Genomic DNA, 7,998 nt, shown 5'->3' with positions numbered 1-7,998 from the left:
GCAGAATGTGCCCTTTGGTTGTTTAAATGATTATATATTCCTGAATGTTTTTGTGTACATTTTCCCCGCCTCCAAAAGAAAACAGAGGGAATAGAAGCAAATACTATTGAATGATGATGCACAGAAGAGATTGTAATCATTGCAATGAAACGATGAGTGTAAAACTGATGTTCCCACATTGAACTATCACTCAATTAACAATAAAAACTTTATAAAAACCTAAAAAAAAAAAAAAGAGAGAGAGAGAGAAGGCTTCCAAAATGTTGTGGGGAAAATGCAATAAAAAGATAATGGATTTTTTTTCATGAAGCTTTCTCACACATTAGTGACAAAATAATATGGCACTGTATGATAAATAAGCAATGGACTGTTAACCACAAGGCTGGAGGTCCAAACTCAACAGCCACTCCTTGGAAACCCTATACAGGGTTGCTATGAGTCAGAGCTGACTCGATAGCACTAGACAACAATAACATCTATCTTTAGGATAAAGAGACAAAAAATTAGAAGAAAATTAATTTTTTTTTTTCTTTCAAAGATTTATGTTCTGTTATTTTACTACTTTAAGAATGGTTATTAAATATTCAAGGCAGACAAAAACCCTAGGAAATCTCTTTGGGTAGGTAGTTATATGTTGAATTGTGTCCCCCCAAAACACGTGTTTTAAATCCAAATTCCTATAACTGTTATTATGAATCCATCTCAGAATACATTTTCTTTTTTATGTTTATGAAGCAGAATTAGTGCAGGGTATGTCTTGAGTCAATCTCTTTTGAGAAATAAAAAGAGCAGATTAAGCAAGTAGTGATGGTGTGAAGAACATGTCACACCACGTGAAGATCACCAAGGAACCAAGAAATAAGGATACTGACTTTTCCAGAACAACAGAAAGAGGAAGTCTTCCTTCCCTTAGAGCGGGCACCCTGAAACTCACACATGCAGAATCCTAGACTGTGCGGAAGCAGCATTAGATAACTAGGGCAGTAGGTACCACCCTAGGTTAAGGACTGACTGAAAAGTCAGTATTAAATGTTTGGAATTAATAAATGAGTGGAGTTTAGAGAATACAGGTGATCAGCAGTATTCTGGCAACTTGGTTGTATCTGTGGCCTGTAGAAAAGACTGAAGGCCCGCCTAAAAGAAGATGATAACAAGGAACTAAGGAGGTAAAGCGACAAGGGACCACGTAGGCTCACAGGAGAGAAACTGCAAAGGAGGACTCCAAGGAAAAACTATCCTCTTCTAGGTGCCATAATTCCCATGTGTGGGGAGGAGAAAGTGGGATATATAAAAGCCTAAAGAATGGGAGATATGGGGAAGATCCTCTTCTCCAGGATGCTACTGTTGTTAAATGCTATTGAGTAAGTTCCTGCTCATAGTGAGCGTCATAGGGTTTCTGAGGCTTTAAATGCTTGAGAGAGCAGAAACTTCATCTTTTTCTCACAGAGCAGCTGGCAAGCCTGAACCATGGACCTTGTGATTTGCAGGTCTACTGCTTCAAAAGGAGGCACCGCGCTGCTACCGATTCTCCAGGACAGGATGACAAATGCACTGTTTGATTACCAAGAAAATCTCCCCGACATTTCTACAACCATGTGGAGCATCAACAATCAGGACAACAGAAAAGTATACTTTGCATGTAACCCAGGTCTCTCTTCTGATTTTGGTTGGAGAAAAATACTTCAATCTATAAAGGAGTAAAGATGATCATTTCCAAGAGAAGATTATATAGCATAAAACACAACTTCCAAGAAACAAACGTGCTAAATATGTAGACTTTAAATTATTAAGTTGTGATATGATTATCCTCCATTTACTGCATTTTTCCTCCAGCCCTCCTCCTCCTCTAAGCAATACTAAGAGCCTACCCACAGTAAGTAATTAACTTTCTCATGTAAAATTCATTTCTTAAGTAGCACTACTTATAGTAATCAATAGTACCCTATTGACTAATTCAAATTGTGTTGACAGATACACAGAAAATTGCCCAAACCTAACATTTCAAAGCAAAACAATTGGCATAGTGAAACCTGCAGGATTTTTTTATTAGAACTCTTTTAAGATTCCAAAAAAAAAAATTTTTTTTTAAACAATAATAGTCAAACTAAAGGGAGACTTACAAGTCCACAGTGGGGTTCTACTACTTATATACTTAAAAGTTAGTTTTACAATTTTTCAATATATATAGTCTTTAAAAAGTTGACTTTTCCCTGAAGATCTACTTGTAAGACAAAAGGTCTCAAAAGACACATTACAGAGTCAGTACCTGGGTTAAGAACAAGATCCATTCCTAAGTCTAATTTCTAAGTTAAATCAAAACAGGTATAATGGTTGTTAATTATTGTCAGTTACTCAAATGGTCTTAGTGTGTCTATATACACTTAAGAAAAAATTTACAAATGCACTAAAACATTTTAAACATAATATACAGAAATAATACAAGTAACTAATATACTGAAGAGAATCTGTGTGTGCATGGTGTGGGGTATACATTATTGTAAAGAAAACGCTAAGAAACAGTTCTTAAAACATCTCAGCTAGGACCATGACTAATGGTCCCATTGACATCATGCATACTGGACATGCTGGAGAGAGGGCTGTTGGAGATGATGGGCCTGGACTTCAAGAGGGTGGATCTGGTGCTAGACGGTCAGGGACTGATTCAGCTACTGGAGGTGAGTTTTCTACTGAAGTCAATTCTTTAAGTAGGCATTCAAGGGAGATTTGTAAAGCATTTCTTTTTCTCATGATAAATGACAGCTGTACAGCAACTTCGGTGAACCTCCCTGCTTCGATGACACCAAAGGCTCTGGTTTACTCTTTCTCCAAAACTTCTTGGCTCTGGGATTTGTATATCCCAGCCTTCACTCCTTGCTTCACCTGGCTCTTTAATATTATATAAATATGCCCTCCCTTTGAAACAACTGAATAAATCCCAAATCATAACAAATGCTTCACCATAATCATCTACACATGATTATGTTTTTTAAATCATTGAAAAGGCTTTGAGCCTTTTCTTGCAAGCACATAAGGCACATTGGACACCTGGTGTAGCACTACAGGCTAATCACTGGCTGCAAATCAGAAGGTTGGCAGCTGAAAACCACCCAGTCACTCCCTGGAAACCCTACATAGGGTCACTATGAATCAACTGACTCGACAGCACTTAACAAAAAAAACAGTAGGCAAATTACACTATCATCTAACCAAATTATCAACAGCTTTTCCAATTCAATAATTAAATCACGGCATTGCTGTTGTTGCCGCTGCTGTATGACATCCAGTGAGTTCCAATTCATAGTGGCCCTAGATACGTTTCTGAAGCTATAACTCTTTACAGAAGAAGAAAGCCTCTTTCTTTCTCCCTCGGAGTGGTTGGTAGATTCAAACGGCTGACCTTGCCTTTAGCAGACCAATTTATAAACCACTATTACAGCAGGACTCCAGCAACTACTGCTCTGATCAGTACTAACTGTAGTTCTCTTTAGGACACAACCATTCATATACACCATTATTCTCAGTTTATCCTTTAAAACTACTCCAATGGTTGACAGATGACAGCCTAACACTTTTCCAATGGCGGATGACGTTTCATTCTTCCCAATTATATTATATCCACCATAATCATTTTCCTTTTCTTTCATGCATCGCCAGTATCTGCAAAGGATTTACACAGAAGGGAGGCATGGTTTCAGAGTAGGTAAGAGAAAAATTTTAGCCAAACACAAAGTTATAACACTCAACACAATATTAATGGCAACAGGTTCTGACTTAAAAAGGTGAGTGTGTATTCTCCTGCCTCAAGCATACAAACAATTGAAACTCTGAAGCCAAACAATGTTTTCCTAATAATGAGGAAGTAGTGCAAGCAGTCTTCATTACAAACCACGGTATTCAATGCCAATGTTTACTACAATAGGCTTTATGGCAGTCCATTCCTAAAAACAAGCAGTCTGTACATCGGACATTCTTAACCCAGGGACATCTTATGCATTAAATTTAAAAAATAACTTTAAAATAAATTAAATTATGACTGACCCTCCCTTTGACCAAAATATAAATATAAAAAAGAATTACAATATATACCAAAGAAAAAGAATTTGGACATTTTAAACTATTTTAGTTGATGCAGTGTACTTTGCACATACACTGTCATGCATGTGCAAAATGACTTCAGTGGAAGTATACTGTTTTATCACCAAAAGATGAAAATAAACTACCTAATCACTAATGATAATTAATAGATCAGGAAAAAAAAAGTTATAAAAGAGAATGAGGCAGTTCTTTATGATCTATGTGTAACAATCCTCAAGTTAACTATTAGTTATAATATAACAGTATCATAATATTCTGTAACTTACTTTTAGACATACACACATCTCATGGCTTCCATATCTATGGAACATTTCAAGGAGTAAATAAAAGATTCTAAAAATGTTGGAAGACTAGGGAGTAGAGACATTTTGTTGTACACCTCCTGTTTTAGTGTCATTGAGAATTCTGAACCATGTCGATTTAACATTAACAGCCTCCACTTTTAAAAGTTTTAAAAAAGGAAGGGATTCTGGTGAATTTTCTGTGATTGTAGCAATAATCCTGCCTCCATCACACTAAGCATTCATCCTAACCAGCATCCTACTGCTCATGGCAGCCACACATACACTTTCTCTGGCAATCTACTTTCATTTACTGAAAAATAACTTCAGAGAGTCTTGAAACATGTTTGGTCAAACTACAAATAAACAAACAAGATCTTTTAACAGATGTTTCCTGTTCATTTATTAGTTTCTGATATGATCACCTAGAGGAAAGTATTTTATCTTCAAATATTAATGACTCAAGGGACAAAACAGGAACCAAATAGTATTTCAAATTACATCCTTAGAAAACAGATAAAAATGTTTTGTCATGTAGAATAACTTACCAGATTCACATTGCATTTCCAAGACACTTTGATAACGCAATTTCACAGACACAAACAGATAAATCTTAATATTGAAAAGTGCTATTTCTATTCAAGGACTTAACTGAAAGATGTTTCACACAGCATACCAATACCAATGGGGAGGATGGTGATATTTTTAGAGTCTAAGCAGAACATAAGGAATTAAGAGTTTTCTGAGATACCAACATACTGATGTAGAGTCTTGGTGTGACACTACAGGATAAGCATTAGACCACAAGGTCAACAGTTCAAACTCACCAGCTGCTCCTTGTGAACCCAATAAAGGGTCACTATGAGTGGTAATCAAATGGACACTTAACAAACAACCACAATCATACTTCCAGGTTAGCAGGATGATTAGAAACAAATCTAAAGTCACTGTAAAGAAATTCACAAATGTCACCATTGAGGCAGGCTGACTGATAGATGAGGATTAGAAGGACAAACCAAACTACAGACAGAGTATTTCATTTAACAGGAAACACGCAGTCATTTCCACTAAGAGCAGTGACACACAGCATGAATGCCCAATGTGTGTTAACAGGGTAAAAGTAGTCCTGGTGTAGCGCTGTGTTAATGTGCTGGACTGCAAGGTTGGTTTGAAAAGCAAGGTTGGTGGTTCAAGTTCATCAGCTGCTCACTTGGAAACTCTATACAGGGTAGTTGAGTTGGAACCAACTAAAACTACTTCCAGATGGAGTGCTCTGAACAGAGATAACACCAAGGCCAATAGGAACTCCATCTATGGCCAGGAACTCTGCTATCATGTCCCTTCCACAACCACCTAAAGAGCTCCTTGAATTGCAGGAGCCCACCAGAGATTTTTCCCCTCCAAGTGCAATAACTGCATTGTTTGTCGTTACAAATATGACGACCCCACAATGCCCCAGAGACAACAGACAATTTTACCTCAAACCAAGAAACAAGAGAGAATTGCTCAGAAAAATGACCAAGATGCAGAAAACATTTCTGAGGAAGAAAAGGTAATGGAACTAACAGGGAAAAAAAGATAATTAGGTATCTTCAAAGTATCAATAGAAAGATGAAAGATCGAGGAAAGCAAGGAGGACACAATTAAGAACTTGAGAAGAATTCAGGAAAACACTGCAAGAGCAAATAGACAACATTACTGTAAACTGTGAAACAATATAAAACCTGCAATAAGAAAGCCAGAAGATTAATACTAAGAGCTCAGAAATGGACAATACATTGAAAGGCCAAAGACGTGAAGCATGGAAGCCGAATTAGCTTGAAGATAAATCTCTTAACAAGAGTATATTAGAAAAACTATGGGGCGGGAGGGTGAGTAAAAAAAAATCCATAGAAAGCCTAAGAGTTTTGTGGTACGCCATGAAGGGGAAGAACTTACAGCTGACTGGAATTCCAGGAAAGGAAAAACCAAGTACAGAGATGATTGTCCAAGTATTGTTGGAAGAAAATTTCTCTAACATCATGAAAGATGAGAAGATAAGCATATAAATAAGCTGAATGAATCCCAAACTGGATAGACCCAAAAAAAAAAAAAAAAAATCACAAACACATATCATAATCAAACTTTCCAAAATCAAAGACAAGGAAAAACTCCTAAAAACAAGTTGGGAAAACATGAACTTACCTACAAAGGAGAACCAATAATACTAAGCTCTGATTTCTTAGCAGAAACCATAAAAGCAAGAAGGCAATGGGATAACATATACAAAACTCTGAATGAAAAAGACTGCCAACCAATAATCATATACCCAGCAAAGTTGTCCATCAAACATGACAGCGAAATTATGACTTTTTTTGATAAATAGAAATTAAAGGAATTTGCAATAACCATAGCGTAGTGATAACGAATTGGGCTGTGAACCGCAAGGTCAGCAGTTTGAAACTACCAGCAGTTCCGCAGGAGAAAGATGAGGCGTCCTGCTCCCATAAAGAAACCCTGTGCAGGTTCGCTATGAGTCAGAATCGAATCCACGGTACTCAACATGAGATAATAACCATATCAACTTTACAAAAAAGGGTATTCCGTGAACTGAAAACCAACAGCCAACAAGGACCTGAGATTACCATACATGACAACACCACCCAGAACTCAATTCAGACATTTAAGTATTTAGAGCAAAACAAACCTACAAGACTAGAAACAGGGAAGCAGAGACATCAATGTATAAAAAGTCAACCACAAAGCAAAATGAGGGAATAGTGTAGATACAGAACTCCCAAATGGTAAGGAAGTAAAGTAGATTTAAAGAAAAAACAGACTGTTTTAAGCAGGGGAAAAAATAGAGAATAAGGTCAAAGAAAAGTAATAAATCTACACATCAATTTTTTTTTTAAAAAAGGTCAAAAAAGATTAGTACACATTAACATAACGGAAATGAAAATGAAAAGAAAACCCACAAGCAAAATGAACTCAGTGTAGAAAATTATATGGAAAAAAAAATCTAGCAGAACACAAAATGCACACACAGAAAACTGACAACAATCAATTAAGACCATTGATAATTACACTGAATATAGATGGATTAAATGTACCATTCAAGATATATAAAGAGGAGAATGGATAAGAAAACAGGATCCTTCAATATGCTGTCTATGAGAGACATATCAAAAAGATGGAGACATTCTAAATGTCCATCAACAAAAGAATGGTTAAACAAACTTTGGTACATACACACAATGGAATACTACAAAATGTAGAATAATAATGATGATTCTATGAAACACCTTACAACATGATTGAACCTAGAAAACATTATGCTGAGAGAAATTAGTCACAAAAGGGAAAACATTGTATGAGATCAATACTGTAAAAAGTTTTGTTTGTTTTTTTAATTTAAAAGGTTTCATAGGCAGACCGACTGCTACTACAAGAACAAGCAACTTGCTTGCCCAGGAAACATCAAGGCAAGTGGTCGGGTCCCCTCAGAGAAAATCCCCTTCCAAGACTAAGAATCAATGGGAATACACGCTGTGATTGGTGACACCGATAAGGGGAAGTGAGGGAAAAGCAGCAGTGAGGCGGTGAGCTAGGCCCTACAGTGTTCAGTAAACTTCTGTGAACC

At 36.6% G+C, this 7,998-nt stretch overlaps 1 protein-coding gene and 1 pseudogene across 1 annotated transcript in view; one reads left to right on the top strand and one right to left on the bottom strand.

Annotated features, from left to right (window-relative positions):
• The window catches only part of MTA3 (metastasis associated 1 family, member 3), a 186,797-nt gene that overhangs the window by 90,815 nt on the left and 87,984 nt on the right, over positions 1-7,998 (bottom strand). The window lies entirely within an intron of this gene.
• The window catches only part of LOC102834904, an 11,086-nt pseudogene continuing 5,633 nt past the window's right edge, over positions 2,546-7,998 (top strand).

Source organism: Chrysochloris asiatica, unplaced genomic scaffold (genome assembly GCF_000296735.1).
Source record: "Chrysochloris asiatica unplaced genomic scaffold, ChrAsi1.0 scaffold00024, whole genome shotgun sequence".
Classification (NCBI taxonomy): domain Eukaryota; kingdom Metazoa; phylum Chordata; class Mammalia; order Afrosoricida; family Chrysochloridae; genus Chrysochloris; species Chrysochloris asiatica.
Note: the sequence above shows the minus strand (reverse complement) of the source record. Positions and strands in the feature narration are given on the sequence as shown.